Here is a 26,977-nt window from a genome sequence, read left to right as displayed (position 1 = left end):
GCACCCTCTTCTGTTTTGTTTTTTTTTTAATTTTTTTTTCAACGTTTACTTATTTTTAGGACAGAGAGAGACAGAGCATGAACGGGGGAGGGGTAGAGAGAGAGGGAAACACAGAATGGGAAACAGGCTCCAGGCTCTGAGCCATCAGCCCAGAGCCCCACGCGGGGCTCAAACCCCTGGACCGCGAGATCGTGACCTGGCTGAAGTCGGACGCTCAACCGACTGCGCCACCCAGGCGCCCCCCACTTCTGTTTTAATAGAGAGGTCACCATGCTGAGCTGTGCTTTCTGACTGGCCTTGAGGAACACAAATATATTACCTTTAAATTTTTTTTTAAATGTTTATTTGTTTATGTGAGCGGGGCGGGGCAGAGAGAGAGGGAGACACAGAATCTGAAGCAGGTTCCAGGCTTTGAGCTCTTAGTGCAGAGCCCGATGCAGGGCTTGAACTCACGGACCATGAGATCAAGACCTGAGCCGAAGTCGGATGCCCAACCAACTGAGCCACCCAGGCACCCCCTAAATATATTACCTTTTTGAAACAGCACATTTAAAATCTTTCCTGAATTTGGTAATAATTTAAAAAAAAACCATGACTTTGAAGTAATAACCAAGAAACACCTTGGGTCCAATTCAAACTGTAATACTTCATATGCAATTCAAGTGAATTCTATACCATCTTATATAGAGTTTTTAAAGGAACTCTGAAATACTTCTTGGACACAGCTGTATTCCATGCTGCCTGAGTAATTGGAATGCAAGTAACACTCGATTGAATCACACACAAGCCAAAGACTAATGCCTACTTCTGTGCTATTCATGCTTCAGTGAAGGTGGTAAAAATGAACAAAACAATTTGAGAGAATATTTGTCTTTTGGAAAAAAAACTCTTAAGATTTTAAATCAAAATATATGTCATAAGGAGGGCCAAATGTTTAGTTTTCCCATCAGCTGAGGGAGACAACTAGATTTTTAACTAAGCATTGTTTTTTGGTTCTTAAAATATTATTTACTGATTTTAGTCTGAGATTTTAGCCAAATTCTGGGCTGAGAAGACAAATCAGTAAAACACCTGAAGGGAATGGACTACTTTTAGTTGGAAGGCAGCAATGGTAAATGGTTGGATTTCCCCAAGAATGAAATTCAGAAAATTCATAAGATTTGGGAATTGGATAGAAGGGAATCGTGAATCAAAATACTGGCTTGGCAGTATTTAAAAAAACACAGAAATTTATGCCTGTCTTATTAAGTGTGTTTATACAGACAAAAAATGAAGAAGATGTCAGGTCTTTTTTATTAATACTTTTTTCATATTTATTTATCTGGGGGGGTGGTAAGGGAGAGAGATAGAATCCCAAGCAGAACCCAACATGGGGCTTGACCTCACGAATCTTGAGATGATAACCTGAGCCAAAATCAAGAGTCAGAAGCTTAACTGAGCCAAGTGGGTGCACCTGAGTCTTTTTGATAGACAACACAGCAATGCCAGACATGACTTTGTATCTTGGTATTCTTATTGTACCTTGTCACTTTGGGCAAGTTTGCATGAACTTATTTCCATCATCTACAAAGTAAAGAAACTAGGGTTTCTTAGAATAGGAATCAGGGTTAAATGCTACAAAATATCTATAGTATAAAACACATCGAATGCCTTCCATAAATGTCAGTTTCATTCTTTCTCCCCTTGTATTAAACCTTGACCATTAGGCTGAGAGTGGAAATTATGTCACCAACAAGAAGGTTTTGTGATAAAATTTGCTAAGTTACAGGATTGGGAAACTGAAAAATGAGAAGGAGATAGTACAATGATTGAAATACTTTTTCACCAAGAGTTCTTACTAGTCCATGATTTGAAATCATGCCCATCACTGCTATAGATATTACTTAGGAAAGTCCTGTTCTGCTCCTGAATATCCAGAAGTTCTAACTGCTTGAGGGAGTGTATTTCCTATGACTTAACATCACAGCCAAAGACTAGAAGAGTATAAAGACTTTCAATTATATAAACCAAAGTATTGTTGTAGTCAATAGGACTCCTTGGAGTAGAAGAGTAATAAATTCTTGTTCTATTTTCTCTTTCCTACCAAATCTACACATTCCATATCTGGTACCTTTTCTACCACCTCATCTTCCAACTTCCCTCAGACTAGAAAGTAAATTTACTGAGATAAATTGCATAAATAATGTTGGAACTAGATAGTAATGTCATTGAATGGCCAACAGCCCTATTCAGAAGGTCCCGGTGTCTGTAACTGTGTAGCCATCCTACAGACCAGTATTGATTGCAGGGGCTGGAATCCCTACAAATCTGTTGTATTTAAATAAATGTATTAGTCTCCTAATGAGGAAAGAGAAGCAAGATATCATTTTGAGAGAAGTGATTAGCATAGCTTTATCTGAAGTATTATTCTGAGGTATTTTTGTTTGCTTCAGAGTCCTGAGATTATAGTTGACACTTTTGCTCTTTTAAAGACAAATTAATCACATCTTATTTTTTTATGTATAAAGTAAACTTCCCTAATAGCTACTTCTTTTGGGTTTCAGATGGTATCAAGTAACAGTTCTCTTTTGGGGGTCAAAACATCCTTAGCTCAGATCTTATTAGTGTGTTACTGAATTGTGTGATTACTTAATTTTGAAGTTGCTATAGCGCACCCCCCCCCCTTCCCTTTACCTATTGGCCTGGTAATCTACATCACTAAATGGCTGGAATTCTAGTCAGTAAGTGAATCTAATAGCTGGTTGGGCCTCAGAAATGCTGAAGCCAATATGAGAAACTCATTCACATTGCCCACATTATTATTTTTCTGTAAGAAACTTAATGATGTTATAAAACTGAACATTACAGTTGGAGAGTAAAAGCTCTGGCTCCTAGGATATTTCTCATTGTGCTTTTTATGGGAAATAAAATGAAATAACATAGGGGAGAAATCATGTGGTTTAGTGCTGTGGAGATGACAACTTTAGAAAACAAGGTATGCTAGCATCAAGGAAGGCTGGAGAGGCATTAGGCATTAGAACTGTCTCCTCAGTTGGGGGAATAAACTGTGTGGAAAGAGTTATGGCAGTGGCAGTAGTCTAAATCTCTATGGGCCCTTAAATATAAGGTTTTTGCTTTTCTCCCTTAGGTTTTTGCCTGGATTCTAATAGCTATACATACATTCAGGTACATTGTTATTGAGTCATTTTCTTTACAATTCGGTACAGGTTTAATGAAGAGATTAATAATAAGCCAGTTATTGAAGTGTTGACTCTGCTACAGATTGAGTACTATTCATCCATAGAGTCAAAAGCAAAATACCTCAAATAAAAATTTTCCAGTGATAAAAGACTGGGATCACTTTCCATGTATGTTTTATAAGTTAGATATAGAATAGATCCTGGATGTGAATATTAAGAAATTTTTAAATCCCATAAAATCAGAACCACCCAAGTAAGTGGACAAAGTGCTGTTACCTTAAAAGTAAGTTTATTTAAAACTGCTAATTTCAGTGTAGACCAGCACATCCTATTGGTGTAGAAACTCTGGAACTGTTTTTGACCTAGGTCCAAAATCTTAAATCTTGTCTCTATATTTTATTTTTTAAATTTTTTTAATGCTTATTTTTAAGAGAGAAACAGAATGTGAGTGGGGGAGGGAGAGAGAGAGAGAGAGAGACACAGAATCTGAAGCAGGCTCCAGGCTCCGAGCTGTCAGCATAGAGACTGTTACGGGGCTCAAACTCATGAACCTCAAGATCATGACCTGAGCCAAAGTCAGATGCTTAACTGACTGAGCTACCCAGACACCCCTCTATATTTTAGATATAAGTAAAACATACTCCATTTAAAGGATTACATTGTGCCTCAGAAAATAATTATAAAACAATTTGAAAAAGTATAAGACTCAATAAGCAATAAATAATCGATAAAGCCATTTTATTGGGAATGAAAGCACATGATTTTTTTTTATTTCTCATGAGTCACTAGATAGTTGATTTTCTAAATGATATCAGGAAAAAAAAGATAAGGTGTCTCTGACATACCTGAGGTAATATTAATGGCAAAGGTCTATCACAATTTGAACCATGCCAACGTTTTAAATAGTCTACTGATTTTCACATATGATTTGGAAGTTTAATGTTTATATGAGTGTTAGTATTTTCATTATGCAAATGAAGCAACCAGCAAAGGGTAGAGCAGGATCAGCTGTGTGTGATGTCAAAGGCAATGATCTCACAGCCCTTGTAGGAGATTCTGAAGTCACAATTGTATTGGTTATAAAAGTAAAGAAATGATGTTTGAGTGCCTGTTTGTATTTGTTATAAGTAGGAGTTTTAATACGTAGAAAAGATAACCATGGTATAATAAATAGCAGTAGGATTTTGATTCACAACCCCTGAATTCAGAGTATTTCCCTTTAGGCTAGTGAGCCTCAGTTTTCTCATCTGTGAAGAGAAGTATTAATATCACCTCTGGTTTATATGCAATAGTCATATGATATGTGTGTTTTGTCAATTACAGAGCACATACAGCTGTTGGTTTTTTACTATCATAATTATTAACTACCTTAGCAAGGCAAAAGTCAGGAAGCAGTTTTAAATTTTTAAAAATTTTTTTAAGTATTCATTTTTGAGAGAGAGAGAGAGAGCGAGGGGCAGAGAGAGATTGGGGGAGACACAGAATCAGAAACAGGCTCCAGGCTCTGAGCTATCAGCACAGAGCCTGATATGGGTTCGAACCATGAACCATGAGATCATGACTTAAGCCAAAGTCGATGCCTAACGGAGTGAGCCACCCAGGCACCCCCAGGAGCAGTTTTCCAAAGCACTCCAATCCTGCTGTCTAAACTTGAGCCTATAGTCATTCTATTTATGAAACTGTTTCTTAGGATGATTGAAATGGAGGACATTTGTCTCTGATAATTTGATTAATGTTGGAAGATTAAAAATATGACAAACTAAAGTGAATATGAACAAATTCTAAGGTTTTGGCTGCCATCACAGATTCTTGGGCATGTAAGCTAAAATCTGTACATAACAGTAAGAGAACAACATTGGCAGCAAATCCTACAAGTCATGGCAATCTTCATATTCAACAAAACGTGATAATATTTGTAGTTGCAATTTTATAAACTTTAGCTTTTGTAATTTTGAACAGTGTAGATTTAAATTTGCAGAGCCTACACCATATTAGCTTCATCTCTTGCATTTTTCATGAGGGTTTTTGTGTAGATAAAACATAGATTTTGTTTTGAATTTCAGTTTTATGTACTTTTATAATATTTAAGTCATTTAAATAAAGAACATATGTGATTTTAAATTTCATTGCACCAAAGGGATGTAGAATTTATTTAAATTAATACTTGAGTTCAAACATGTTATGAATTTACAAATTCATTGGAGGAGGAACAAAGTGAAATATTTTAGGAAGGATTCAAAGGAGAAAGAAGTTAAAACTGAGTCATTTCATAACCACTGCCACATATAACATCAAGGATTGAGGAAAAGTACAATCAAGTTCTAGAAATGATAACACACTGTTAGATCTACAGTCTCTTTAATGGCCAAGAAAAATAATTTCAGAGAAGATTATAGAATTACTTTATGTGAATACTGGTTCTACCAGTTCCTAGCTGTGTGATCTAAACCAAGTGATTTAACCTTCCTGTATTTCCATTTTTCACCTACAAAATAGTACGTTTCTCAGGTTATTCGTAAGAATTAACAAGTACGAGCATCTAAAATGTGATTGTTTCAAGCCTTTTGTAATTGTAAGAGATCCTCAATGTAATAGCATACGTTCTTTTTCTATCAAGCTTGACAATTTTCTTCATTTTCCTTCTTCAGCATTTCAAAACGTCACTGTAATTTTACACAAACTTTGCTTTTATAGCTAATAATGGTTAATGCAGTTGCAACTATTTTTTCTCTTTAAGTTGTACAACATTCTTTATTCACCCTCCAGTGGATTTATGAATTCCTAACTTATAAAATGCCTGCCATGTGGTAAGCACATGGTAAATACCAAATAAGAAACAAATGTCATCATTATTTTTAAGTTTAATGCAAGATCATTCATTCTAATGGCTGTTTAATCCAAGTGTTTTTGGCTAAGAAGCATGTACTCAATAATGACATTTTACAGTAGCACCCCAAATTCTTCCAATTCAAAGTGTTGATGGAGACCACAATATTAGCATTACCTGAAAGCATGTTTGAAATGCAGACTACCAGCTCCCACCCCAGCAGTAATGAATCACAGTCTGTATTTTCACAAGTTCCCCCAAATAATTCCTTTGAGAAGGACTGCCCTAAATCATTTTGTCTACCTGGAGTTTTCATTAGTCATCATTTAATTCATCCTTTCAGATACTTAGTAAGTGCCTATTTTGGTTTCTTGAAATTTTTCCATTCTAATTGTTTGAGGTTATGGTCAATACTAAGGGGGACAAAGTTGATTTGGAATGACCATGCTAAGACTTCATCAGACTAATTAGCATCTTATCTTGAGCTAGGGGAGAGGTCCCAGAAGCAATTAAGAAAAATAAGGACAATCCTGTGAATTTGGGATGCTAGTAAATTACAGGTGTGACTGACTGTACTTACAGGTATACTAAAAGCTCTAGGAACAAATTGTGTAAAGAAGTGATACCAAATATGATCTTAGTACTTTTTGCCCTGGGACCTCCAAGAACACTTGAAAAGGGACAGAAAAATAATGTTAAAATGCAGATAAATGTAGGGGAGAATATTTATGTTCTAGGGGATTCATTATTTGACCAAAGAGATTCTTTATAAGAATAACTTCTCTTGTGTATTTAGAATAATTTTATTTATAACATGTGTCTAAATAATTCTATTTCAGGAGATGGCTATTTGTTACAATATAACTTTTTATAAACAGAAATTACAAAATTTCACAAAACCCTATATTGCATAAAGACAGAATGCAAATTTTCTTATCCTTCGTGTATTCATGGCCTAGTGCATTACATGGATACGCTATATGTTCAGAAAAAAATTTTTCAATAAAAATTTATTGAATGGAACTTGATTTGGATTCATTCACAAGAGACATAAAGTTATTCAGATGAATTACTGCTATCTCATTACTGAGGAAAGGACCACTGAGGTCATATATTTTGGGTTTTGTAAATAAATAGCAAACTTAGAAAAAGCCAAATTAAAATGAAATTTATATAACTAAGCAATTATATTTCTGTACTTGTATACAATTAAAGTGAAAAAGAAGACAAGTGATATTTGAATCTCTAATTATACATCCTCCACACACATTGTTCCTTCTTGTTGTTATAATATTCTGCCTCTGAGAGTGGAATTGGATATTAGGAAATAAAGCACACAGTATTAATGATTTTTGCTCTTCCTTCTTTTGGCATATATAGTCTGAAGCAAATTTAAAACTTTTCTAGGTAAAAAAAAATTGAATGAAGGCAATGAATACACAAAAAGAAACATTAAAAAGTCAGAGGGTGTCTATGTATATGCTTTTATAGAGAGTAAATTCTGTCATCTCTCTACTTATATTGTCTAATTTTATAGCTATTATTCTCCCATGCGACAAATTAAATATGATTCTGAGGCATCTGTCTGGCTCAGTTGGTGGAGCATGACTTTGATCTTGGGGTTTAAGTTCAAGCCCCATGTTGGGTTACTTAAAAATTACTTAAAATTAAAATCTTTTAAAAATTTAAAAATGATTCTATTGTTAAGATTAGAAAGACTTGAAATATTAATTCAGGTGTAAGAGACTTACATGACAATCACTGACTTTCTTGTAGTGTTCTTTTCACTGAAATACAGCTAGAATTGTGTCTTTAAGCCATTTAGTAATATTTTTTAAACGTATATTTGATAAAACAACCATTCTCACAGAATTCAGAATGCCTAGTTCTCGACTGAAGCACTCTGAAACCTAATACTGTATATACTTCAAATTATAAAACACTTTGTTTTGTGCTGGATGAAGTGAAAATTATACTCTCTACCCAACTCTTCTTTTTTTTTTAAATTTAAATTCTAATTAGTTAATATGCAGTATAGTCTTGGCTTCAGGAATAGAACCCAGTGATTCATCTCTTACATATGACACCCAGTGCTCATCCCAATACGTGCCCTCCTTAATCTCCATCACCCACTTAGCCCATCCCCTCACCCACCTCCCATCCAGCAAGCCTTAGTTTGTTCTCTGTATTTAAGAGTCTCTTATGGTTTGTCTCCCTGTCTGTTTTTATCTTATTTTTCCTTTCCTTCTCCTATGTTTATCTGTTGAGTTTCTCAAATTCCACATATGAATGAAATCATGTGATGTCTGTCTTTCTCTGACTGATTTGTGTCACTTAGCACAATACCTTCTAGTTCCATCCATGTTGTCGCAAATTCTGCCCAAGTCTTAAGACCTCCTAGGAAATAGGGATAAGTGTCCCTTTTTAGATGAGAACAAGTGGCCAGTCTGTCAAAAGTTTAAACATTATTAGCTCAAAATAAAGACATGAATAAACATTATTAGCTGAGATACTTAGCTCATCATTAGGGTTTCCTTATGACTTTTGTCAAAATTGTACGTTATTTTATATCAGCCTTATGAGGAAAAATCAGGAAGAAGATATAAAAGAAAAAGAAAAAACCTGTTTTGTCACTACTGAATTGTCCATGCAAGTTAAATCACTGGCACATAGTAGATTCTTGACAAAATTTGGTGAATGAATGGATGGCCCACAGACTAATCTTGGTATAGGATATCATCTCAATGTGTTTGCATACCCACTTCTAAAAGTGAACCGCAGTCTAAAATGATTTGAGATCCAAGAGACATGGGTTAATATAGTACATTAAACAACACTATGACCTCATCTACACTACTAGAGTTAAATGTCACATCAAGCCATTCAAGCAGAAATTCTTATTCTTTTAGGCAGTAACTCTAGGAGGGAAAAAAAAAAAAAACAAATGATGAAATAGACCAAATCCCCGATCTTTCACATTGCAGAGTAACTGCAATTCCTAATAGTGAGGCTCAGCAGCTTTTGGGCTGATCAGGCTATTTTGGTGCTATATCAAGAGAAAATTTTGACAGTCTTGGCTCACAATTTAACCTCATTCAGAACTGTTACAATCTGGTGGGGGAATATCCATGGAATACTAACCATCTATCTTGTTTTAAAACCAGCCATTCTCTCATAAATAATAGCTGTATTTCATGCATGATCCTCTTTTTGTTCTGTTGCTGCAGAAGCAGCCAACTAAGCAACAGAGGAAGCAAAAGTAAACTAACATATTCCCAGTTCTCTTGGCATCACTGATGAAAATGTCTATGATGCTTACGATGATCCAAAAGACATCAGAAGAAAAACCGTGTTGGCTTGTGTTGTATAAGTAAAGTGTGTGTAACAGGAGGATGGAGCATGGACAGCCGATGTTTGCCAATTGAGAAGAACAAAGCTTGGAGGGAGAATGTGTTACAGTTCCGCAGCATGCTGCAGTTCATGGAGACTAAGAGATGAGCACTGAAAACATTTTTAACGCTTATAACTTGCATTTACCATTTATATTTTAGTAATGGTTGAATTACTTACTATATTAAAATTTATTTCTTAAGGAAGATTAGAAAGTATAAACCTTTCTCTCTGTAGATTAGAATAAAATGGGGTTTTCGACATATTTGTAAAATTGGTACTAAGAAGATTTATTCCTATATCCTTTAATCTTTGCTCTCGTGGAGCATATCAAATACTTTTTTAAGGCCTCCAACTAAGAACCCTAGTGGAGGATTTTAGCATAGGGACTAGTAAAGCCTCTTCGTTGAAATACAGGCAGTCCTGGTGTTACTCACTAGGGAAGGACCTTAAAAATGACTGCTAGCTGAAGTTTCGCAAAGAGATCTTAATAATTGATGGGAGAAATACAACTGTTCTGTCACTTTTTTTCCCCAAACATTGAAAACTCTCTTCCTAATGGCTATACAGGTATAGAGAAGTGAACAAATAGTAAAACCTATATTTATTTAGTACACTATAATTAAAAACGTCAGAAACATTGAGAATTAAATTGTTTTTTCTTTGCCAAAAAAAAAAAAAACTTAAGAGGAGTTTAAACAGTGCTTGCCTTTTTCATCTCATATAACTTAGAGTACAGAAAAAGCATCTTTTCTATGTCTTGGTGAAATGTCATATTCCTTTCTAAGTTTGGATCAGCTAGCAACATTTTATCATTTGCAGTTTCAATGTTTTGAATAGCCTCTGAGAGTTCCATTATTTTGCCAAGGTCATTTCTTCTGGGACATCGTCATCCTTTCTACCACAGCCTCTTTGTTCATTTACATCAATAGTTTTGCCTTCACTAAGTTCCTCTAGCTGTAGATCTAGAGTCTTGTGAACAGTACCAGGATCAATATTCCTACACTCAGTTATTTCTTCTAAAACTCATTTATATTCTATCCAAATTTTACTTGTGATATTATCACTTTTTGTTTGTTTCCTGCATTTTCACCTTTGTTGGCCAATTGCCTCTTTCAGTCGCCCATTTATGTACAATGTCATGTGGGTTTACCACTGGGAGACAGAAGGCAACAGAACTATATGCTTCGATCTCTGTGCATTTTGAAAGAAGTGCGAACATTGGTCACTGATAAATACATAGTGATTTGTGGACTGAACAGCTAGCAGCAAATTTTTTGCTGTGTAACTTTACAAACTGCCTATCGGCCACTGTGGGAACTGAAATTTGAGCCATGTTGTTGGGAGACTGGTGTGTTTTAAATTAAGGTAACTAAAATTCATACATATAAAAGATACATAAATGAGCCTGCTTGCATAGATAATTTGTTAACAGGTTACCCGATTTAAGATGTTTTATAACCAAAGAATAAATTATTTTATAAAATAAAAACACTGAACAGTCTATAGGGGATATATGGTTTTTCACCCACAGTAATACCTACACAGAATTTGTCTGAGTAGAGTGTTACTATTTCCCATAATTATAAAGATGATTAGAAAGAAAACTGTAGAGGTGCCTGGGTGGCTCAGTTGTTTGAGCATCCGATTCTTTCTTTAAAAAATTTTTTTTAAGTTTATTTATTTTTTTAGAGAGACAGAGACAGTATGAGAAGGGAGGAGCAGAGAGAGAGAGAGAGAGAGAGAGAGAGAGAGAGAGAATCCCAAGCAGGCTCTATACCACCAGCACAGAACCCGATGAGGGGCTCAAACTCACGAAACTGTGAGATCATGACCTGAGCTGAAACCAAGAGTCTCATGCTTAACCGACTGAGCCACCCAGGCACCCCTTAAAACCTTTTTAAGTTTTTCAAATTTATTTTGAAAGAGAGAGAGAGACAGCGTGTACACATGCATGCAAGTCGGGGAGGGTCAGATAGAGAGAAGGAGAGAGAATCCCAAGCAGGCTCCACACTGTCAGTTCAGAGCCCATGTGGGGCTTCAAACCATGAGACATGAGATCATGACCTGAGCTGAAATCAAGAGTCTGACACTTAACCTACTGAGCCACCCAGGTGCCCCACACACCTGACTCTTGATTTTGACTTGGGTCTTGGGATTGAGCCCTGCATCCAGTTTCATGCTGAGTGTGGAGCCTGCTTGAGATTCTCTCTCTCTCTCTCTCTCTCTCTCTCTCTCTCTCTCTCTCTCTGTCTCTTTTTCTCTTGCTAAAATAAAAAAGACAGAGAGAGAGAGAGAGTGAGAGACAGAGAAAGAGAGAGAGAGAGAAAGAAAGAGAGAGGAAGGAAGGGAGGGAGGGAGGAAGGGAGGGAGGAAGGAAGAAAACTGTAGATTATATCTAGCTTGGTCTCACAGGATTAGCTAGTGGGGTCCTTTGAGGTCAAAGAGGGTTTTGTTTTGTTTTGTTTTAAAACCTTACAGATTGTGAAACTTCACTTTAACAAATGGTCTGTATAAGTGATGAGGTTCTGGGGCATTCATTCTTGTTAACTAGGCTAACAAAATACTAATTTCTATCAGGAGATTTGTCTATCCCCAACAGGTCATTTGCACTTGTCAGTTCCTTTCTACAAGCTCATTCAGTCAAGAGGTGAAATCATTTATTGGAACATTGCTTATTAGCTACAGAAATAAAATATATTATGAGCTAAATCTCAAAGTATTTTTTTCCATCAAATAAGCACCTTCAATATTTCGTCTCTCCCTATTTGAGAAATATTTATCTTTTTAAAAAAATTCTTTTTAATGTGTATTTATTTTTGAGACAGAGACAGAGTGTGAACAGGGGAGGGGCAGAGAGAGAGGGAGACACAGAATCTGAAACAGGCTCCAGGCTCTGAGCTGTCATCACAGAGCCTGATGCGGGGCTTGAACCCATGAACTGTGAGATCATGACCTGAGCCGAAGTCGGACGCTTAACCGACTGAGCCACCCAGGTGCCCCTAGAAATATTTATCTTTATATCATGGGTACCTCCTAATAGAATAAGCACTTTACATCCTTGTTAGTGTGAAATGAATATTGACAAACTTTAAGACTCTGACACTTGTTTGTCAATGATGATTATTAGAGATCAAAATTAATTCATTTTTAACTCTTCCCTTTATAGTTCATATAGCAATATTCTACATATATTTGAAAATTGCCAGCACATTGTATGTGTATATTGTTTATCTTTTCTTTCTTTAGTTATTTTTATTGTTGTTGATAATCTTTCCTTAAGGACATACAATATTGCTCCTTGTAGAGAATAGAAACCTCCTTAGGATTCTCAAGGGCAATATTTATAGAACACTACCTTGATTATTTTTGTATGGGAAATATTCCCATCAGGAAGCCATTTTAAATTGTTGGTGTAAGTCTTCACTCATAGAATGATTTTTTCCTCTGAAAGGAAAACACAGAGAGTAAAATTTTATAATTTTGACCCTCCCCCACAGTGAGGGTATGTGTTAATAAAACTTATAACTTCCAATCAGTAAATATACTCCCAATTATGAGATTAAATGACAACATCTACCAGGAACTATTGGGGCATGAACTTTAAATAGAGGTCCTACATTTAGATGGAGTTTGTATGCGTTAGGAAATTAAAACAGACTAAAATTACCGTTTAAACTAGATTGTCAACCTGTTTCCAAATGAGTGTTCCCAAGGCACGGTAATAAATTGAGTTATGCCACGTTTATATTTGGAATCTCATAAGGGCAGGTTTCAAAAGAGCCTTCTTTGGTGTTGCGTGGATCCAACCCTCAGCGTGTCTTGAACTAACATGATGTATATATTCTCTGACATGTTCACTTAGGGAGATCTTTGTGCTCATTTTTCTGCTGACCACTTCCTTGTCAACTTTTTTTCTTATTACTGGATGAACAACACTCTTGATTTAAAAAGACAAAAAAACTATATTGGGCTCATGATGTCTCATAATGATACTTAATAATGAGAAGCCACTGATTACTTTCCTGATATTCTCTGTATATACATTATTTTAAACAGTCACAATTTCCTTTTCCCAGTTGTAGGTTGATATTTTAAATTAATATATAGACCCTCTTTTCTTAATAACGCTAGTGACACATTTTTTGTTGCTCTCTCTAATTAGTTATTTAAGGCTGATATAAGAATGCTTCCCACTAGACATCACTAAATGTGCCTAACCCAGTTATGTTTCCAGACTGACTTCTGTTATTGTAACATGATTAAAATACCACATTAATTATGCAAAACTTTATAAAATGGAATTCAACAGAGGTAATACATGCATATTAATAAAACATAAATTATTAATCTGTATATTCTGTTGTATGAGATGCAGAATATATTTTCAATTCATAGAGATTAACTGTACTTTTTATACAGTTATTATCTTTAATCTTATCCAGCTAAAAAAAGAAAACCTTTCTCCTGGTTAACCAGGATTCAAGATCATTGTCATTAATTTTATTTTAGCTTTATAATCTAATTTGAATAATTACTTGGTACATTGGAAAGCTCCAGAGACATTGTAGTATTTTTTTAGACTTGAGTTTTCATTTAACAAAAGAACAAGTAGAAATCAAGTCTGAAAATGTAGAATTTCAGAAGTTTTCTGGGAAATTTTATCTAAACATAGCACTGTAAAATTATTTGGTTTGTATATTTAGGAATTTGCAAATGGGTATAGCTCTGAGAATATATAGTTGTGATTGTTTCGAAGAAGCAACACAGACATGAGAATGATAAAATGTACCATTTGTAAATATGGACTTCTAACTAGATAATTTTTCCCCAAATTCTGAGAAAAAAAATGGGAAGTCTAAATTAAGGGATAGTAGAGCCTAAAAAGATGAAATTATTGGTGAAGTTTTATTTAAAAATTAAGCCACAACTCAGAGAAGTGTTAAGCAAAATTAAGCAAAATTCGTGAGTGTACATGACCTAAATTATAGGCCAAACAGGATCACTGATTAAAAGAAAAGTTAAGAGAAGTGTGATAAAGTAAAATAGATAAACTTCTAGTTCCAGTCAGCCTCCAGGAAACTATTAAGTAGAGTAGAAATACTACATTTCAGATATGAATAATAACTTTAATACTAAAGGTATGACAGGATTTTGCCATTTTAAAAACAGAAGATTCGCAGTGCAGGGAAGTGAATACAGATTACATTTGTAGAGTTTCAACATACCCCAAAATTAATCATATAAAACAACATCCTGTTCTATGAGACTGTCATTAACCACAGATGGTACTTGCTTAAATGCACAACAAAACAACACAAACAAAAATCATCACATTGCTTAAAGTATTATCACCACAAATAACCATTTATTACACATGATTCATTCTTGAATTACTGATGTTCTCTATATCCTTGTCATTTTGTGTCAGTGTTGCTATTCCCAGCATAATAAACTGAACAAGGTTTAAACTATAGGACAATTAGGTATGGGTATTTTTTTTCCAAAATGAAATCAGAGATTTCTTTTACCATCACTACTACCTTAATATAAGAACACTGCACATTAAGTTAGATTGATTGACAATGTTTTAATGGTTTGCTAATCAAAAAGTTACTGTACTTTTTGCAAACTAATGAAATTTATTCCACTAGATTTTATAATAAGATCACACACAAATAATTTCATGTGTTTATTATGTAGTGATACATGTATCATACCTAATATAAATAAATATTCTCCACAAATGGGCTTTAATTCACAGGTTATGCTTTTGTGGAAACTTCTGTTATCCACTCAGCACTGAGTATAGCCTAATAGGCTGTTAACATTGGGCAGTGGATTTCAAAGCTGTTTGCCTAAATATTAATAATTTGCTTTTATTTTCTAATTCCTTCTGAAATCCTGAATTGTTTTATTGATTTTGATTTGCTAATTCTTCTTAATGCAGAAAGTGGTCACAGTTACATGACTTCATAGAAATATAGTTTAATAAATGGCCAGAGTAGTGCATAAATAGGGACCTTTAAACATTGACTACTAGGCAAAAAAAGTTGCTAATGTAGCCATATGTCCATTAGAATTGATTTTGAAAGTTTTGATTTCAAATAGTTTTTTACACACTTTCCACTAAAATCCCAAAGTTGGTGTTCTGAAGTCTATGTGAAATATATGAACAGGAATAAAATATTTATTACAGTTTATTGGGTACTTAGTTAAAATTTTGAAGGCTTTGACAATGATTTAGGAATGATAAAATCATATTTTAAATTAGTGTAATTTTTTTTTTACCAAGACAGTGTTTCTTTTCCTATTTAAGATAACACATTTAGAAACTATTTTATGTTTCATACATTTCATCATATTTTAAGTGATAAACAGGATTAGATTTCTGAATATTATCCATTTTTTAGTATTATAATTTTTTACTACACCTTTTCTTTCCTACGTGATAAATGTATCTTAATTACTTTGCCTTTTGTACTCTTCCAAAATCCTTAATTCCAGGTCCCCTTACGCTGATCCTTAATGTTTATCTAACATATTTTAGGAGATGGTAATTATACTACTTACACATAGACTTTGTTAACCACTCATGAGCCTTGGACTTTGTCCACTATTGTAAAGTGATATTTTCTTAGTTTCTTATTTGTGGACCATATCCAGATTGGCTACTGCAGAACTGTAATAGAGAATTGCTTTCTGATTTATTGGAATGTTATGAAAGATTTAGATGTAAATGTGAAGAGGGGCTCTAGATCATAAATAGTACTTTATTTTGATATACTAGCCTCTCTCCCTTCTAATAAAGAACCCTCGGCAATCGAATTCATCAAATACATATTGAATTTCTAGAACTTCCAAGGTGCTGTGTTTACATTATATGAAGATAAATAAGACATGGTTCCTGCCATCAAGAGGCTTGAAATTCAATGGGAGGATAAGATATTGTACAGGAAAAGCTTCAATAAAAGATTTTTTTAAGGAAGTTCACAATTGGAAAGATTACAGAGCAGGGGGGTATATATGAGGCACAGTTTTAGCCCTTGAGTTTGCCATCTTATGGACAAGTTAAGATTTAGACCAGTAGAAAGAGAAGGAAGGCATTGTAGGAAGAGCAAAGACTGGCTGAAAAACATTACCATTTTTGATCATCAGTGAATCACATCCTAATTTTCCAAGAGAAGCAGGCAACAGGATCAGAAAAGATCTACAAGAGATTTATTGAAGGATAAAGAGGAGGGGGCTGGAGAAGACAAAACCTACAGACCAATTCATGTTCTCAAATCTGTGAAAGGTGAGTAGGTAAGGGAGGTTGGGTAGGAGAGACTCAGAACTCCGTGCAGGTCTGAGAAAAATGTGGCCGGGCTGATGGGGCAGCTGGGAGCCTCGGCACTGGCACTAGTCCCTCTGCCATGTGAGCCTTTGGTAGGAAGCAGCCCTAGGAACCATGGCTTCCGTGTCAATGGGCAGCTACTAAAGGTTACACCCAACTGTGGCTCCTATAAAAGTGTGAAGGAGATCTGGGTGCTGATGTCCATTGATATCACAGCCACTTGGAGGAAAGTCAAGTAGTTTTGTTATCAGGAACATAGAGAATATAACAGGTAAGGAGCTACATCATTAGGGGCCTGAAATGTCATGCTTTGGAATGTGTATTTTATCTAATGGAAAGACAGTGGAAAGTTTTAGGCATTTCTATAGAACTATTATTTAGAAAGAATTAGCATTTGGAACTACATCTAAATTAATATACACATAGTGCATTTTTAAAGGTGGGTAGGTTGACTGCACAAACATGTTCAGTATGTATTATAGTAATTCCACTGGGAAAACAATGATGCCCTAAATATTAATATTAAAAGTTAATAGCTGTGAGTGAAATGCAATATCAAAGAAACTTGTTGACAAAAGAATCAAAGACTTAAGGAGAGATAACGAGTAGGAAAAATGGGGGGGGAGAAAAGTGATTCTGAATTTAAATCTAAATCTGTCAAAGAATGTCAGTGTCATCCATTTACTCATTCAAAAATATTTACTGAGTATCTACTATGTTCCAAATACTATAATAGACACCAGAGATCTGGCAGAGAACAAACAAAAATCCCTTTACAAATGGTTTATATCCGCGAGGGATGAGACCGAAAATAAAAGTAAGATTTTTATCAAGTGGTCATAAGTGCTAGGAGAAAAATCAAGCAGAGAGTGCTGAAGAATAAGAAGTACCAGAGAGGTGAGATTAGTCGTTCTTTAAAAATAGTGATCAGGGACACCTCGTTAAAATGACAGTTGAAAAACAAACACAGAAATAGCTGAGGATGCAGGCAAATGGGTATCTGAAGCAAAGGGAGGGGTAGAAGAAAAGTAACAAGGGCAAAGGCCTTGAGGTAAGAGCATTTCTATCACATTGAATAAATAGCAAGGAGCCAGAGAGATTGGAGAAAAGAGAGTGACGGAAAGTAGTGGGAAACAATGGCAGAGACTGATGAGTGATGATTATGGGGTGGGAGCAGGTATCTTTTAGGGCATGACATAAAATTAAAGGTTGTTGATATTTTTGAGCAGAGCAGTGACACGATCTCACTTTGGTCTTTATTCTGCTTATTCTTTTGAGAACAGACCACAGGAGAGCGATTTCAGGAATAGGACAATCTCACTGAAGGCTCTTCTATTACTGGGCAAGAAATGTTTAGCAATGAAGGTGGTGGGAAGAATTCAGATTCTGGATATATTAATCAGACATAATCAGTCATTAAACACAGCAACCCTGTCATTTTTGTGCACGTTTACTTCTCAGAGGTTGAAGCAATGGTAATAAACACATCTTATGTTACTTTGAATAGGAGAATTAAACTCTATAATGTACATACATTGAGTGTAGCTGGTGATCAGTCTTGAATAAGATGTAGTATCGTTTCTCTTTAGTTTTTGGAAAAGCAGCTTTGTTTCATGAAGTTTTATGATCAGTTCTATTAATAGTTTTCATGGAAACTAAAGAAGACTTTGGAGATGTGGATTCATTTGTCAAGAACACTATTTCCCTCCCTCATAGTTTTGCTCTTGGTTTAAAAAGCACTTCAGCTGAGAAATCCTTCCTGACTGAAAGGGTATACCACCGGTTCCTGTGTTACCACTCTGTGCTCCCACAGCCTCGCTAGTTTGCCTGTTAATGGCATCTATGTTTTGTAGTGCTTGCTGATTTAAACTTCTGTCTTCCCCTTAGCTCACTAGTCCTTCCCATTGAATGAGATTTATTCTACTACCTCATTACACAGCTCTTTGATTTACCAAAGAAGGATGAGTGTTTCCAGTTATCCACATACCAAAAAGGCATAGCTTCTCACAAGTGTACAGAACATTATCTATTTCCACAAAACAAATGCTCTACTATGCTAAATCTCCATCTATGGACTCTCTTTCAAATAAGAGATTTGCTTTTATTCTTTTCTATAAGAGATCTGTAGCTAAAATAATGCAGGTAAAGTACTTAGAGCAGTATTTGGCATATAGAATGTGCTCAACATGTTTTTCTTCCCTCATTATAATGACTATACTCATCATTTCTTTTTTGACATGGTTGGAGAATAGATGTTATAAGTGGAATGCTTTGGACAATCAACATATTTGCATATCTTAACTATTCTTTTTTCTTTACACTTTTAATTTAGGTTAAAGCTTTTTGTTTGTGAAAATTATATTAATATTACATTCCTATCACTGCTTTGTCAATATTTTTTGTCAATTCTTTCTAAATTCTAAATTCTAAATTTCTCCAATCTGGCCCCAATATAATGGGGCTGGCCAGTATTCCACACAGTAGAGTAGGATTTTCTTACACTTTTGGCATATCATGATGTATTGGCATTTTTATTTATTAATAGTAGTGGTCACAGTATCATCATTCACTTAATCATTATTTTCTTAATAAATAAAAAAATTTGAAAGATTATAAAATATTCAGATGGAGTGTTTTATTTGCTAGTAAGTAAAACAATGTACAGTGTTGAGAAAACTTTAAAATTTAAATCAGAGTTGGGGCACCTGGGTGGCTCACTCGGTTAAGCATCCTCTATCAGCTCAGGTCATGATCTCACAGTTTGTGGGTTCAAGCCCCTCATGGGGCTCTGTACTGACAGCTCAGAGCATAGAGCCTGCTTCAGATTCTGTGTCTCCCTCTCTCTGCCCCTTCCCTGCTTGTTCTCTGTCTCTCAAAAACAAATAAACGATAAAAAAAAAAATAAAAAAAAATCTAAATCAGAGAGTGTATCAGGTTGTGTGTGAAAATATGGAAGAAAGCACAGAAATAAATGAATAGATATGATGAGTTATAGCACAGTAAGGTGTGATGGAATTTTAACCAGAGGGGAAAATAGATGGAGAGATTTTAGGAAACTTTCTGAAATGTGCATGTCATAAGTACAAAAGAAAACATTAGTGTTTTCTCAGTCCCTCAAGGAACAATGGATTGTTACAATAGAGAAGCTAGAGCTGGAGATGGCAAAGCAACTTTGAAAAAGCTTCCTAGGTTCTCTGCTCCCCTTCCTTAGGAGAACCAGATTTTTAAAATCACATTTTTCCTTCAAACAATTAATTGAATTAACTCAAATGTTATACTATATAAGAAAGTAGGGATTTAAAAGGAAATGAGGGGCCCCTGGGTGGCTCGATCAGGTGAGCAATTGACTCTTGATTTTGGCTTGGGTCATGATCCCAAGGTTGTGGGATCAAGCCCCATGTCAGGCTCCACACTGAGCAGGGAGCCTGCTTGGGATTCTCTTTCTCTCTCTCTGCCTCTTTCCCCCTCTTGCAGCATGTTCTCTCTCTCTCTAAAATAAAAAAAAATAATTCTAAAAAATAAAAATAAATAAATGAATAAAAGGAAAATAGTATAGAAGGGAAGGCCCTAGAATCCTTTTGTACCTTAGCCAGTCAACATTAATAAAGCTACATCTGTCAGGGTTTTTCAATTTCCATTTTATGTTTATGGAAAATCAAAACATTCCCAGTTCCTTTCCTCTTCTTTCATTCTTTCATAACTGAATTCAATAACCTTCCTCTTTGTGCACCCACAAGAACAATAACCTTGTTCCCCCAAGAGAAACAAATGTACTAAATTGAGAAGTTTTGAGCAATACAAACTGCTTCAAAGGAAAGAACTAAAAATTTGAAAATGATACACATAGGTGGATTATACTCCTTGGTGTCATTTGGCTTTTTCTGAGCACTTAATTTTAAACAAAAAGTTACATTTTTTTTTCTTGTCTATCACACTAATAAACTAAGGGATTGCAAATAGGAGTATACAGGACAACTGATCCATTCCTCATTGGAACAATGCAAGGCACTAAAAAAATGTCTACATTTAGGACAACCAAATTCTGGCTGCAGCTCAGTTTAACAATGTCTGATCAGGTTCTAGGGGATTCTCCTGTTCTCAGATGTTAGAATAAACTAATATATATTAAGAATCATAGTTTCCATAAAAGCATTTCTTTCTTCTTTTTTTCAGTTCAAAATAATCTTTTACATATTAATACTAAAATTTTATACTCTTAATTCCTTTTTATTCAGAGATTATAAATCACATATTAAAGACATACTAGGTTGCAATACATCTTTCCAAGTTTTTCTCAATTTTGCTTGACTTTTATATTTTTTACAGTTGAGTAGAATAATTCTATAGTACTTGTCATGAGTTTTCTTCCCCTGGATAACCTTATAAATGAAACTACCTGTAGGTGTTTCAGGATATAAATATCCTCTTGGGTGATTTTCAAGATATAACTCTCTTATATTGAATTTTACTCCATAATATTCACTACTATAGGGAGATAGCTAGTTAGCTAATAGATACATTTTTCTATTATTTACTATTACATAGCAGAACACATGCTTCTTTTTAGAAATTTTGGAATATTTACATAACACCACAACTATTTTTTGGAAGTATATTATGTAAGAAATTCCCTTCCTGCCGCTTGGTTCTAGCATGCAGAACCCCACCTCCACTGTCAACAATATGGGCTTGATATCATGAGGTCAGCAATGGCTCCTATTCTGCTCAAAGGAACATCTCTCAATTGTCTGAAAAGAGCCTTCTGCAAGACTCTATAGTTTTCAGCAGGAACTCAATTACATTACCATATTGTAACTTCCTTCGGTAATTTAACCAAGATAGTATTGGTCATTGAATCATATGCTTTTTAAGCATTCTCTTAATATTGAATAGTTTGTTTTAATTTTTCTTGATACACTTCTAATAAGTGTGTTTTATTTTTCTAGGAAAAATGATTAAAAGTAAGGTTGCCCAAAAGGTTATGATGAACTTAGCTTTGATTGATACTACCATATTAGTCTTGCCATTGATTTTGCCAATACTAGAACTAAGTTTTAATATTTAAAATTTTGTCATTCTAAGAATTGAACATTATATTACACAATAATATCCATTGGCTTTTTATAGTATTCGGTGAGTTTTGCTTTTTATATTTCATCTTTTGTGATTTGGAGGGTGGTGGTCATTCATTTTTTTAAAAGAAAATGACCGCAGTGGTCAAGGCATGAAACAGAAATGGGATTACTAATCTATTAAAACAGGTCATGCTATTGTTATTTAATAATTTGGTTCGTTTTGTTTTCTCTATTATGCCCAGGGAATAGAGGGCTGGGCAGGGAAGTTGATTTTCCTTAAAGAGAAAAATCTCTGAAGAGAAAATGCCTTTTGCTTGGGAAATTAACAGGAATGAATATGTAAATTTGAATGTTAAGATTATTGCTTCAATTTGCTAGAATGACATTTCGTCAAATATATGCCAGACTACCTAGAGCTTGATAAAAATGCAGATTACTGCTCCAGACCTTTTGAATTAGAATCTCTGGAAAGTGGGGTTAAGGAATCTGCATTTTAACATTGCCCAAACAATAATTTGAGTGTCAACGCTGTGGCCAGAATGGGGTGCGGGTGGGGAGGGGTGGAGGGGGAGGAACCAATTTATATGTAATTATTAAATTTTGCATTCAAGAGCTAAAGTGAACAAATACTTAGAAATACCTACTACAGACCACAATGTTTTTTTCTAAAAAGGAGAGCTATTAAGATGCATAATTTAAAGAGGAAATATACGTTAAGACTGAATCTAATGATTCTCCACGTCCTCTGCATAATTTAATCAGTGGCAATTGCAGTGCTTAGGTGAAGTAGGAAAAGCTCAATATAAAACAGTTGTTTTGCTTGTTCTATGTAATCATTAAAAACAAGCACAGCAGGTAGATTCCTGAAACAATTGTGAACCTAAAGAGGAAAAGTTTAAAAATAGTAAAGGCAACTTTCATGCAAACTGTAAAGTGCTAATACTTTTCACACTTAACAGTGAAAGGCTGGCCACTTCTGTTTACATTCAATGTTACTGATTTCACAAACCTCATAATATCTGTTGGCAGAGTTATTTATTTATTAAATTTTTTAATGATTTTTTTTTTATTTTTGAAGGAGAGAGAGACACACAGAGAGAGAGAGAGAGAGAGAGAGAGAGAGAGAGAGACAGACAGACAGACAGACAGACAAAGCCTGGGCAGGGGAGGGGCAGAGAGAGAGGAAGACAGAGAATCTGAAGCAAGCTCCAGGCTCCGAGCTGTTAGCACAGAGCCTGACTTGGGGTTTGAACTCATGAGTCATGAGATCATGACCTAAGCCAAAGTCAGACACGTAACCAACTAAGCCACCCAGGTGCCCCTGTTGGCAGATTTAAATGAACTTTTTTTTGTTTTTGGAAACTGTGAAGGTAAAATGGACCTCTTTTTTTCTTCACAATAGTTATGCTTGGCATTACCTAATATCAGATGGAAGTCTTGTTACTGGTGCCTTTAAACATTTTTTTTTAATATGCACAGAATCAAGGGGTAAATACTCCTTAATTTGACCCATAATAAAACAAAGTACTAATATGTAGCCATTAAAAACCTCTACATGGAAAGCAATCATATTTTATCTAAAAGATACATTTTTGTATTTACAATGTATTATATCTTGTTTAATCTTTGTATAGTAAGTGGCAGGTTTGATAAAAGTCAAGAATCTGCCAATTACTCAGAATGCTCTTGAAGCATTCTGGATCACAGAATGACAAGAGATGGAAGAAAGCTTAATGGTCTCTGTCAAAAGAGGTTCTTAGTCTTTTACTTGATGTAACATGAACGATGGATGATATTCACATGCCCAACATATTCCTATGAATATACCCTGCTTTTGACAATCCTAGGACTTTTCAGAGAAGCAGAGCAATTAGCACCACCGGCTTTTTTTTTTAAATCAATTAATCTGCCTAAGTCTGTTCCCATTAGTACTGTTTATTCTTAGCCTCCATAAGGGTAAAAAAAAAAAATAGAAGAAGAAGAATTTAATTAGAGGAAATTTCCTCACAGTAAATACATGTAATGATTTCTTTACCATAAAGAAGTTTTGTGGTCTGCAAAAAGCAAATTCGGAAAGAAAGGAGCTTGTCTATTACAGAGTGTGAAAAGCACTAGTCAGAGAGCAAGTTGCTCATTTTCAGTGTGGACTGGGAAGTAAGGGCAAGTTAAGCAGGTTTGAAACTGGCTTGATCCTTCTTTTTTTTTTTAATTTACATTCAAGTTAGTTATCATGGAGTGCAACAATGATTTCAGGAGTAGATTCTTTAATGCCCCTTACCCATTTAGCCCATCCCCCCTCCCACAACCCCTCCTGTAATCCTCTATTTGTTCTCAAAATTTAAGAGTCTCTTATGTTTTGTCCCCCTGCCTGTTTTTGTATTATTTTTGCTTCCCTTCTCTTACGTTCATCTGTTTTGTATCTTAAAGTCCTCATATGAGTGAAGTCATATGATGTTTGTCTTTCTCTAATTTTGCTTAGCGTAATACCCTCTAGTTCTATCCATGTAGTTGCAAATGGTAAGATTTCATTCTTTTTGATTGCCAAGTAATACTCCATTGTGTGTGTGTGTGTGTGTGTGTGTGTGTGTGTGTAGATATAGATATAGATATAGATACAGATATAGATATAGATAGATATATATCACATCTTCTTTCCCATGCATCCATCGATGGACATTTGGGCTCTTTCCATACTTTGGCTATTGTGCTGCTATAAACGTTGGGGTGCATGTGCCCCTTCAAAATAGCATTCCTTGGATAAATACCTAGTAGTGCAATTGCTGGGTCATAGGGTAGTTCTATTTTTAATTTTTTGAGGAACAGGAACCTCCATTCTGTTTTCCAGAGTGGGTGCACCAGTTTTCATTCCCACCAGCAGTGCAAAAGGGTTCCTCTTTTCTGTATCCTCACCAACATCTGTTGTTGCCTGAGTTGTTAATGTTAGCCATTCTGACAGGTGTGAGGTGGTATCTCATTGTGCTTTTTTTTTTTTAACATTTACTTATTTTTGAGAGACAGAGAGAGACAGAGAACGAGCAGGGGAGGGACAGAGAGAGAGGGAAACACAGAATCTGAAGCAGGCTCCTGGCTCTAAACTGTCAGCACAGAGCCCGACGTGGGGCTCAAACCCATGAACCGTGAGATTATGACCTGAGCCAAAGTCAGTTGCTTAACTGACTGAACCAACCAGGCACCCCTCATTGTGTTTTTGATTTGTATTTCCCTGATGATGAGTGATGTTGAGCATGTTTGCATGTTATCAGTTCACCATCTGGATGTCTTCTTTGGAAAAGTGTCTATTCGTGTATCTTGCCCATGTCTTCACTGGATTATTTGTTTTTTGGGTGTTGAGTTTGATAAGTTCTTTATAGATTTTGGATACTAACCCTTTATCTGATATGTCATTTGCAAATATTTTCTCCCATTCTGTCTGTTGCCTTTTAGTTTTGCTGATTGTTTCCTTTGTTGTGCAGAAGCTTTTTATTTTGCTGAGGTCCCAATAACTCATTTTTGCTTTTGTTTCCCTTGCCTCTGGAGATGTGTTGAGTAAGAAGTTGCTGCAGCCAAGATCAAAGAGGTTTTTGCCTGCTTTCTCCTCGAGGATTTTGATGGCTTCCTGTCTTACATTTCGGTCTTTCATCCATTTTTAGTTTATTTTTGTGTATGGTGTAAGAAAGTGGTCCAGGTTCATTCTTCTGCATGTCGCTGTCCAGTTTTCCCAGCACCGCTTGCTGAAGAGACTGTCTCTATTCTATGGATATTCTTTCCTGCTTTGTCAAAGATTAGTTGGCCATACATTTGTGGGTCCTTTTCTGGGTTTTCTATTCCGTTCCATTGATCTGAGTGTCTGTTTTTGTGCCAGTGGCCTGATCTTTCTCAGGCAGGTTGTAATCCTATTAACCTATGATTTTGATTGGATTTTTTATAATTTGTAGGTCATTAATTACAAAATATTTGATAATTTTTAAAACAATTGCAAACTGAATAGTGCTTCAAATTTTTTCTTCTGTTAAGTTGTTATTTTCTCCACCACTGAACACCAACACAGAAAATAAGGGTTGCCCTTGCCTCAACTCACTTCTGTTTATTTGCAGTTTTGGAGGAATTGGGGGGATGGAGAAAGATACTACTATCATATATGATGTTCTCTTCATTTAATATCTTTTGTGAAAGAAAGGATATTTGCAGTCATTGAAGAAATTCATTAGAATATTACTAATATAACTAATATAGCAATTATAATGAGTAATACTAGTTTTATGAAATTATAAATTAAACGCATTTTATTATATGCCTAAAAAGTGAACATTAAATGTGAATCAAGTGGTTTTATTTAGCTCTAGTTTTTATAAAACATTGCTGTAGTAACATCCCCAACTTTAAAATGTTAAGAAAGTTTAAGAATTTAAGGAAGGAAGCTTTGTGTTGTTAAAAGATAAACTGGGTACATCGTTTCATTTGAACTAGTGGAAAAGGCTGTAAGTCCTACTGATGCAGTTTTGGAATGATAGGGGTGGGTGTCCAGAGGTGACTGCCATGAAAAATTCTTGAGACCTCTTTGGTGCACAAAAAGGTGATTTTTATTAAAGCACGGGACAGGACCTGTGGGCAGAAAGAGCTGTGCTGGGGTTGTGACAGGTGACTTAATCAGAGATGGCCTAAGTCTCCAAGGAATTTTGAAAGCAAGGTTTCCAGAACTTTGGGGGGTGGGGGGCGGGTTGCTACTGTTAGGAAAAGGACTTTTATTACTGTCTAGTAAAACCTCAGTCATGAGACCCTTCATATGTATATCAGTGGGCCATAAGCTTGGAGTATGATTTCCAACCTGTATCTTGGCCAGGGCGTGGCGGGGGTGGGGGGTAGTTATATAGATAAAGGAAGTTTCCAAAGGATTTTTTATATATTAAAGTAGACTTACAGGATCCTGGAGGGTTGGGCTAAGATTGCCTTCTGTCGTTAGCAAAATGTCATCATCAAGGCAGCTAAGTTCCTAGTGGAAGGTCACTCTGCCTATTTCAAGGACATGTCAATGGGCTGTAGACAGTATGAAATTAAATGTTTCATTTGCCTTTGTTTCTCAGATCACTATTAGACTCTGACTATCCGCTGCCAAGTTGGCCAGCTTCTGGTGACTGAAAACCTTTCAAATATCTTGTCAGGTTTCAGCTGG

General features: G+C 35.4%; 1 protein-coding gene and 1 long non-coding RNA gene across 5 annotated transcripts in view; one reads left to right on the top strand and one right to left on the bottom strand.

The window, feature by feature from the left end:
* The window catches only part of PCDH9 (protocadherin 9), a 928,690-nt gene that overhangs the window by 134,776 nt on the left and 766,937 nt on the right, over positions 1 to 26,977 (top strand). The gene's annotated exons all lie outside the window — the stretch shown is intronic.
* LOC125170485 (uncharacterized) overlaps positions 1 to 26,977 on the bottom strand; it is a 128,117-nt gene that overhangs the window by 93,331 nt on the left and 7,809 nt on the right. The gene's annotated exons all lie outside the window — the stretch shown is intronic.

This window comes from Prionailurus viverrinus, chromosome A1 (assembly GCF_022837055.1).
Source record: "Prionailurus viverrinus isolate Anna chromosome A1, UM_Priviv_1.0, whole genome shotgun sequence".
NCBI lineage: Eukaryota > Metazoa > Chordata > Mammalia > Carnivora > Felidae > Prionailurus > Prionailurus viverrinus.
Note: the sequence above shows the minus strand (reverse complement) of the source record. Positions and strands in the feature narration are given on the sequence as shown.